Source organism: Gymnodraco acuticeps, unplaced genomic scaffold (genome assembly GCF_902827175.1).
Source record: "Gymnodraco acuticeps unplaced genomic scaffold, fGymAcu1.1, whole genome shotgun sequence".
Taxonomy (NCBI): Eukaryota; Metazoa; Chordata; class Actinopteri; order Perciformes; family Bathydraconidae; genus Gymnodraco; species Gymnodraco acuticeps.
The window spans coordinates 1,016,020-1,026,128 of NW_022990461.1; the positions used below are offsets into that span (position 1 = coordinate 1,016,020).

The 10,109-nt window shown below is 41.9% G+C and overlaps 1 long non-coding RNA gene across 2 annotated transcripts; it reads right to left on the reverse strand.

Annotated features, from left to right (window-relative positions):
- Positions 1 to 667: 667 nt before the first annotated feature.
- LOC117552558 lies at positions 668 to 2,163 on the reverse strand. 2 transcript variants are annotated; one of them, XR_004569984.1, is made up of 3 exons: positions 1,717 to 2,163; positions 1,540 to 1,634; positions 668 to 1,455 (listed from the first exon to the last, which is right to left on the reverse strand). It is a non-coding gene; the product is annotated as an uncharacterized LOC117552558 (long non-coding RNA). The 2 variants fall into 2 exon arrangements; XR_004569983.1 differs by having other exon boundaries at positions 668 to 1,634.
- Positions 2,164 to 10,109: the final 7,946 nt, after the last annotated feature.

The following is a 10,109-nucleotide window of genomic DNA, read 5'->3' on the forward strand; positions in this document are numbered from 1 at the left end:
TATCAGAAACAACATTGTAAAAGAATGTTCAAGATTGGATTACATTTCAAAGTGCTTCAGTTATGCTATAGGCATACAAGATGATAATCTGTATTACTAACAAAAATACACCAATAATGATAATAAAAATGCATTTTGACATAAATGTGGCACTTTTACCATAATAAGTTGACTGATGGACTTGTGTTGGTGTTGATTGCAGCTTACAGGATTACCAACGCTCCCCCAGGAATGAAAGGGGTGCTGGGTAGACCTGGACATATGGGACATGATGGGACATATGGAATGAAAGGTGGGAAATTAATTGTCCTTCATTGACTATGTTCCTAATTGGTTTGACACCTCTTCAAGTCACTAATACTGGTAAACTATTGCATGAAGTTACTGAATAACATAGCAGTTTATGCATCTCTGTAAGGGACTGGGGGGAGTACGAAGAGAAAATGTAAGGAACACATAATATTGTATAACATAATTGGGACTCATTATATTGCTGCTCAAAACATTCCAATGTTTTTTTCTTTGTTCAGGAATAAAGGGGGAGCCGTGTTATGCCTGTCTTGTATCAGATTTCCCAGGACCACCAGGTCCCCGGGGCCTACCTGGCATCCCTGGTAAATAAATTCACTGCAGGAAAACACAGAATCTACCAAATCTGTCATTCTTCAACATTGGAGTGCATTTTTTAGTAAAAGTTTTGGACATACTACAGTGTAGATAAGATGAACAGAGTATGAATGTTTGAAACTGAAATAGACATTCTTTATACGTCTGTGGCTCAGGATATAACCAAGGACCAGGTGCTAAAGGTGATCCAGGTTTCCCAGGGCCTGATGGCTTAGGAGTACAAGTAAGAATGCATGTCTTAAAACAAATCCTTATTTTTTACAAACATTTTTGAACAATAATTCTCCTCTGAAGGGTCCTATAGGTCGAATGGGATTTCCAGGCCCTCAAGGACAAAAAGGAGACTCATATTCCTACAACACTCCTGGGATAAAGGGAGAGAAAGGAGACCTGGGACACCCTGGCAGACCTGGTGCAGGTGCACTCCCTGGGTTTCCTGGACAACCAGGACGAAAAGGCGAGCAAGGTCCCCCAGGGGATTCGGTGAGAAGGTTTTGTCAGGTTTCAATTTAACATGCCATTTGTTTTGCCATTTTGTCATGTTAATGTTAATGTTTCAACCTTCTGAATTCATAGCAAAGGCCCATGCAATATAATTTATGGTTTAAGTAATTGTTGTAATAAGTTCTCCGTCTTCTCTCCAGTATCCCTTCCATGGTGCAGAGGGAGAACGTGGTTACCAGGGTCCACCAGGTTCTTTAGGTATACCAGGACCGGTTGGCTATGCTGGGTCAGTGGGATACGGGCCTCCTGGACCTCCAGGAGGTCCGGGAGATGCTGGTGTAACTGGCCTGCCAGGACACGCTGGATCTCCAGGTAAAGAGACACCTATAAACAATATATCAGACATTTATACATGAACACAAGTAGATAGACAGAAAGACTGAAAGCCATTGGGTGTCCTTTCTTTACTTATTTCTTCATTGGTAGGCCAGAAAGGCGAATCCACACATATCCACACCATAGGACCTCCTGGACTTAAAGGTTTGCCTGGTTCACCCGGAATCCTAGGTAAGTATTTATTATTGGATGAATGATATGGTGTTTACATTGCCACACAATAGAGGATGGAAGCATTTCTATACTCACTAACAAACATCCAGGTAACCACGGAGCGCCAGGTAGCCCAGGACTAACAGGTTTTCAAGGACAGAAAGGAGAGAACGGTGAGGTGTCGTTTCCTGGAAGGCCAGGGATCCGAGGACAGAAAGGTAATCTATGTGCTGTTGAGCACACGCAGAAAAGCCGCATAGATAACATAATCAATTTCTGGAAGTTAACACATTCTTAAGCAAATGGGGAGCAGCTAAAAGTATAGTTAACTTGGCAATCGTGTGTGTGTGTGTGTGTGTTTTTTGTGCAGGTGACATGGGGCAGCCAGGTATCGCTGGTGTTACAACTGTTGGTGATTTCGGTCGGCCAGGTTCACCAGGCCCTCCTGGTCATGCAGGACTGAAGGTCAGAGAAACAGACTAAATCTGACATTAATATAATTATATAGTTAACAATTACATATAGTATATTAGTACTTTATTGGTCATTAAATAAAGCAAATTAAAGGGTCAAACTAAAGGTCACCAGTTAAAATACAGAAGGGTTACACTTACAGATGCAGATTAAAAATAGGAAATAAAAAATATGTTTCCAAGCTTCCCTGCAGTTGTACCGTCTAAATGTTATATTATTTATGTTAAGATCTTGGATTAGACAGCAAGAGATCAATGTACATATGGTACAGAGGCTTTTTGCTGAGAGTATGATGAGAAGATTGACATCATGTGACCCAATAGCACATATGCGAAAACCAGTTTGCTTTCGGTAGACCAGTAGAAAAGTGACATTTTATTGTTTGGATTTGTTTTAGTAGTGCAGAATAAAGTTATCGCTTACGTTGCAAGTTAATACTTTTCCAAGACATTCAAATGCTCGTTTTATTGGGTTTTTGAATAGATTTTGTTTTCTTTGATCGACTTTTTTTGCCCAAACTTCTGTCGCAATATAATAAAAGGATAATTTATATTTATATTTATTTATAATTGAAAGGAATCGAATTGGATGAAGACTGTTAAGGACTCTCTAGCAGGAACAAATGTTATACACATTTCAGAGCACAAGAACTATACCACACTGAAAGCACATTGAAATGTTTAAGTATAAATAAATAATATTCTGTATGTTTGTGATCATCAGGGTGATGGTGGCCCTGGATGCGCTGGCCTCCTAGGACCACCAGGGCTTCCAGGGGAAGAAGGAGCTCAGGGGCCTGGGGGAGATCCTGGGATCCCTGGCTTATTTGGGAACCCTGGGCCAAATGGCAATCCTGGTTTCATAGGAGAAAAAGGTACGCATAAATCAATTATAAAACTGTATCCCACAGGCAGACAGAAATCCATAATAAGAAAATAATGCATGTTTCAAACACGTTTTCATGCATTGCATACATATTCATACAAACACTTGTTCATCTATAAACTGCTTTAATCTATGTTGCATACAGGAAGTAAAGGTAATGTCGGGCCCCTAGGACCTCCTGGTTATCAAGGTTCATGTAAAGGTGATTTACCTGGACCAAGGGGACTTCAAGGACCAGGCGGTTATCCAGGAAATCCAGGTCAGTGTGTATTGAAGTCATGTGTACTTAACTGTCAACTCCAGACGATGAATACAGTAATTGAACGACAACAAAATGCCAAAAGAGGGTTGAAAAATAATTCAACAATATCCAACAAGTGTAGACAGCTTCTTCCTGTAGGGTTAAGAATACATTAAAATGTAAGAAATAACAATATTAATAACATTTATTAATTTGACTAATAATAAAATAAAGAAATACAAAATAGATTTTCACCATTCCCTTAACCACATTCAGTGTTTCCCTCTGCTCCCCAACTACACTTTCTCCTGTCTCTCTGTCTCCCCTCTCCCAGGACCTAATGGTCTGCCGGGGGAGAAAGGGAACAGAGGAGTGGCGGGGTTTGGTCCTACTGGGGCCCCGGGTGAGCCTGGTTTAATTGGGCCAACCGTGCGAGGTCTAAGTGGGCTTCCTGGACTAAAAGGGATCAAGGGACAACATGGCCCCCCCGGTCAACCAGGTACAGCATTGTTTGTCTGACAGACACGTATTTAAAGGTGTTTTATTCTAGATAGATTGGGAGTGGGTCATTTCAACTTTAAAAAAGTTTTAAAAACATCTAAATGTGCTTAAGTAAAAGTATTTATTATGCAAAAAATGAAGCTGGAATTGTTATGGTTAATATATCACAAAATGTCTCTTAGATGTATACAGAGTAGCATAAAAGCTAAATACTCAGGTAAAGTACTATTATGTCAAAATAATACTCTAGTAAAGGACTTGAGAACATAGAGCTTGTTTTCATGAGTTCCACTCCTCTAGGAATAAGAGGAGACCCTGGACCAGATGGGTTACCAGGATATGGACCAGAGGGGCTCCCTGGAACTATCGGACCACCAGGCCAAATAGGTGCGCACACACACAAACACACACACGCTCAAACACGCACAAATCTGTACACTACACATGTTTTCCAAAAAGATTCATTTAAAAAGTGTTGCATCAGTTTTTAAACAATGGTTGATGATTTATGGTAGTTTTATAATGAATACAATTATGATGGAGTTAATGCCTCTATTGACAGGTGCCCCTGGCCGACATGGGGCAAGAGGTCTCCCAGGTTCACCAGGCATTAACGGAGACCCAGGTCCTGGAGGTCTTCCAGGCCCTTCATTACTACAACTAAAGGAAGCTTTTGGGCCCCCAGGGGACCCTGGCAGTCACGGTAAGCTTCACAGTCAATCTTTCTCATTAATTTGTCATTTCATGATGCTTACAGGTGTTTCACAAAACACAACTGACATTTTCTGAGGGATCTTTCTTTTACATAACTTTTAGGTTTTTATATCAAAGGACACTCTTGCATGTGAAGTGGTAAATGCAGTCTTTGCAAGTTAAGCCTATGTAATGGTTATAAATGTTTAACTCTACCTGTACTTTTTCAGGTCACCCCGGTCTCTCTGGTGTCCATGGAGATCCTGGAAGTATTGGACCAAAAGGGCAGAGAGGGATCGGTGGAGTACCAGGGCGTCCCGGACAAAAAGGTTTGTTATTCTCATCTCTACCAATACAATAGCCATTGTTTTTGGCCCCTAGATCTACCATTTTTGAAACTGCATTTCTGCCATCGTTGTCCAGGTCTGCCAGGTGAACCAGGTGTTGATGGACTCGTGCTCTCAGTAGGTAGTCGAGGGCCTTCTGGATCTCCCGGAGACCCAGGAGTCATAGGGCCTCCAGGTAAGATATAAACTTTGATTTAATGTCATACACGCTGATTGCCTTCCTACGAATTCACATATATAACCTCACTAAAGTACAGTAATACTACTAAATAGCTCTATAACTACAAATTCAGGATAAAATCGCATTTTGATTTTTAATAAGACCTTCCTAAATTCTCCCACACCACGCCGCTCCTCCGCTCCCTCCACTGGCTTCCGGTAACTGCTAGAATCCACTTCAAGACAATGGTACTTGCGTACCATGCTGTGAATGGATCTGGCCCTTCCTACATCCAGGACATGGTTAAACTGTACACCCCAGCACGTGCTCTCCGCTCTGCATCAACCAAACAGCTCGCTGCACCCTCGCTGCGAAGGGGACCCAAGTTCCCATCAGCAAAAACACGTGGGTTTGCTGTCCTGGCTCCAAAATGGTGGAATGACCTCCCCATTGAAATCAGGACAGCAGATAGCTTACACACCTTCCGGCGCAGACTGAAAACTCATCTCTTTCGACTCCACTTCGAGCGATATAACTATTAACAAAGCACTTATATACTAATAAAAGACTGGCTTATCTAAAGCCTGTTGAGTAGCACTTGAAATGTTTTTGCTCTATGAAACCTGATGTACTTATATGATTCTGTTTTCTTCAAGTTTGTATTTTGTTGGTCGAACGCATTTATTGTAAGTCGCTTTGGATAAAAGCGTCAGCTAAATGCAATGTAATGTAATGTAATGTAATAACCATTAAAGGGGTTTCGAAATAAAGTAATTCTCTAAAATAGAGACCTAAAGCGACCTTGAGGTTATGAAAGGCGCTATATAAATTCAAGTTATTATTATTAAAATAATCTGTACTGTCAAGTGTACATTGCATTGTGCTGTACGTGTAGATATCACGGTCTCTTTTAATATATCTTACCTTAAATAATTGTTTGGTTTAACCCTCGCAGGCCCAAAGGGAATCAAAGGAGATCTAGGAATCCCTGCAGGGCCAGGTCCAGATGGTGTACCAGGTTCACCCGGTAACAAAGGAGATAATGGAGAGCCAAACTACTATGGATATGGACTACCTGGACCAGTAGGACAAAAGGTACTGATGACTGATCTAAACTTTTTTTGTAACTGATGCGGCAGAGTAGGGTCCAATCTACTAAAATACTCAAATGCTTGTAGTTTTGAGGAAATAATGACGATACCTCTCTGTTTTCTGTTCATCTTGTCCAGGGTGAAGCAGGATCAACTGACCCTTATCTGATGAAGGGTCAGAAAGGAGAACCTGGTTCTTTTGGACCTTTAGGTTTACCAGGAAACCGTGGAGCCAAAGGAAACCCAGGGCCTGTTGGACAAAATGGTTACTACCACTGTTCACGAAGATAAGGCAGATTATGATTGTTGTATGTTTTGCTCACACTAAGTTAACCTCCCACCTCCCTCTTGTCCCAAACCCTGCTATCCCAGGTTCACCAGGCTTTCAAGGGCCTGAGGGGTCAGATGGACCTCCACAATGCAAAGGAGGGTTAGGACCCAATGGGCCAGCAGGTAATGTCCTTTAACGACAACTTATTTTTGCTAATGAAGGAAAACTTTCAGTATATGTTAGTTAATCAACTATCAACAAACTTCACGGTACTCACTTTTGAAAGGCGACGAAGTTGAATCTGTATTATGATTTTACTGCTCTATTATGTTTGCAGTTTGACCGCATCTGTTTTTCTCAGGTGACCCAGGCCCACCGGGAGTCGGTGGTTCTCTAGGTCCTAAAGGCAATCAGGGCCGCGACGGCATACCTGGACCAGCAGGGCAGAAAGGAGACACTAGTAAGAGGAATTCTCCATATACAGATCAGTAGGGCTTTCTGATCATGTATATGACAAAACTATAAGGATTACAGTTTATATTTTCTTTATGTCCATACCCCTGGCCAGTGGAAAAGTGTCTATTTCATAGCTATTGGTACTTTCAAAGCCATCGCTGCGGCCAAACTTAACCTGTTTTTCCATCTTTTTTTTGTAGATATATTAGGAGGGACACCTGGTAGGCTTGGTGACACAGGTCAACAAGGTGAGTTTCAGGTAAACTACATCATTCTTTTTAAGAGTTCAACAAACTTGTGTCACAATCCTTTACTTAAAAAAAACTTGTATTTTCCCCAGATGAGAATTATTATCAACCTGTCTTTAACATTTGATTATTAGCACTGTTGAGAAATGAGTGCCAAACATTTATATTTCTGCACTGTAGGTCCCCCCGGGAGCCCTGGTCCCCCCGGCTTGTCTCTTCCAGGGGGTCCTGGAACAATAGGAGAAAGAGGATTTCGAGGTTCACCTGGAGCCTCTGGCCTGAAAGGATTACCAGGAAAAGAAGGGGCGTGTGTTTCTGGGTCAAAAGGAGACCGTGGCCATCCAGGCAATCCTGGTAGCCCAGGTGAGGATATACAGCTGGAGGTTAAAGGGTCACACATACCCTTGAGGGAAAGTGGGATATATCCTGATAGCTATGTTTTGCTAAATGTACAAACATAGTACTTTTGAAAGTGTTACGAATATTTATAATTCTTTTATTTGCCTTGTTCTCAGTTGTAACAAATGCATTTTGTTATACTAAAATCACTATCTCCTTCCTCCTGTTAATGTAGGCTATCGTGGCTTACCTGGTGATGCAGGTCAAGCAGTGCCAGGGTTTAAAGGAGACAGAGGGGACCCAGGTTTCACAGGAGGCCCGGGCTATAATGGCCCCAGAGGAGATCCAGGCCCTCACGGTCCGACTGTAAGTGAGCCGTATATCTATGTGTTCTTTGCAGACTAAATACTGAACAAATGCCTGTCAGATAAGTAATTAAATGCTATGTCCAGTGTTCTGTTTTTCTTCATATTTGTTTTTGAATGAGCATCATTGGTAGTTACATCACAACTGAAGCTGAATCTTTGACCTTTCATTGTTTAATCTTCCTTCTCAGGGTCCAAAAGGCAGACCTGGAGGCCCGGGTCCAAGAGGGGATTCTGGTCATCCTGGAAACTATGGAAACCCAGGTAATCTATCATATCCATTTTAGCCTAGAGATTTTGTATTTTCTTTCAATTCTCTGCCAGACAATAGCATATCTGTCTCCATAGAAGAGTTATAATCCACTATTGATTTATGTGCCCACAACTGGGATGAAATATAAATTGTCCAGAGAAAAAAGTGGACAGAGTAAAATAAGATTTATTAGGATTCATTTAACTTTTTTTCTGTGATATCCAAGATTGGAATTTCCACGAAAGGGTAAGATGACAAGATAAATCTTCAATCTATTTATGACCTCTGTGTTTCAGGTGGAAAGGGAGACCCTGGATACATCCCAGGCCCTCCTGGTCAATCCGGGGTGAAAGGCTTTCCTGGACGACCTGGTACGACAAAAGTTTGACTACTGTTAAAAATAACCAGGAATAATACTGATCCCTATTAATATCTTCTAGACTTTTCTACAACATATATGACTCACAGCAGAGTTGAAATATTCCAGTGAGCCTTCTTAGATACTAGTCTAACACTTGAATATCGTCAATGTTAGCATTCTGCTGCCCTTAACTATTTCCAGCAAATATGTCAGCCATGTCCCACAGGTATAATGTATTTTTTGAAATAGATTTCCAAATGCTTCTTCTCTGTCACTACAGGCAACAAAGGTGAACCTGCAGTGGTAGGGGTGAAGTATGAATCAGGACTTTCTGGCCTACCTGGTCCCCATGGCAATCGAGGATCCCCAGGGAGCACAGGGCCTTCAGGACCAACAGGCCGACCAGGTACACAATAGAGGTTTCTCAATACTCAAATTTCCCCTCCTCGACTCCTATCATCGACTCCTATCCTCGAGACTTGGTGCCGCCCACAGGAGATGCGAGCGGAGGACTGAGGAGGGGAACCGAGGAGAGAGGAGGAGAAGCAGCAGGCGGTTAGAGAAATGAGAACTCCTCTCCTCTGAGCGGTCATTTTAAAGAGACGTCCATCAATGATGACAGGAGGCACAGCAGCTCTGTTTGATGGACAGATGTGTTCATGACGACTTATATATTTACTTTGATTCATTCACAGTGCGGTATCATGAGACAATAACAGGCTACAGATGCGGACACACACACACACATATATTTATATAAATATATACAATTTCAGAATCAAACAAGTATGAGAGCACTCTCATAATAACGTAACACAATCAGAGACTGGATATATCCCCCCCTCTTTCTGGACGCTGAAATGGGGAATTGAAATTACGGGCCAAAAGTTGTATTTACAAGTATTAAAAGTAAGCATATGACACCAAACCAACTGAGACCCGTCTGTCTGCCACATCTACACACTGTACAACACACACACCTAGCTCCTAAAGCATAAGAGGCTACAGCCGTTGTGTATTTTATTATGTGAAGCACTAAATGGTCTTAGAAAAATATCGACTCTTTGTTTGCAGATATAGAACTACAGCATGCAAATACAGAGAGTAATGTAGGCCTGTTATACTGAGTGATATATATTATACACACTGCTCTGCTTTCTGCACGGACCTCACAGCTGTTCTCACTGTAAACATCGCGTCGAGATGAAAGCAGTTTCTAAAATAATATCCAGGGGATGCATGCAGAGCTGTCATTGGCTGAGATAAGTCCGGCCGTGCGTAACGCCTCCACCGTTCCCGGAAATGCATCCGCGGAGGAGCCGTGGAGGACCCGGGCCCTTTCTCATTTAATCAAATCCCCCTCCTCGACTCCTCGGTCCTCCGGTAGAGTCGAGGAGTATCACTCAGTATAACAGGCCTACTCTTTTTATTCGCTTTAGTTCAGTAGCCTATATCTACAAAGAGTCAATATTTTTCTAAAACCATTTAGTGCTTCACATAATAAAATACACAACGGCTGTAGCCTGTTTTAGGAACTGTGTGTGTGTGTGTGTGTGTGTGTGTGTGTGTGTGTGTGTGTGTGTGTGTGTGTGCACTTGTTCTTATTACTTTGTGAGGCCTGTAAACAGGGAGAACACTCACGTTGTGGGGCCCAGGTGCATTGTGGGGCCCAAAATGGTGGGCCCCACAAATATTAAAGCTATAAATGAGCTCTAGAGCTTCCCCTTATATGCCTCTTGCTTTTTTTTCACTTGGCCCACAATGTCACAAAAATTAGAAAAGTGTGTAAACTATTTTTTTCCCC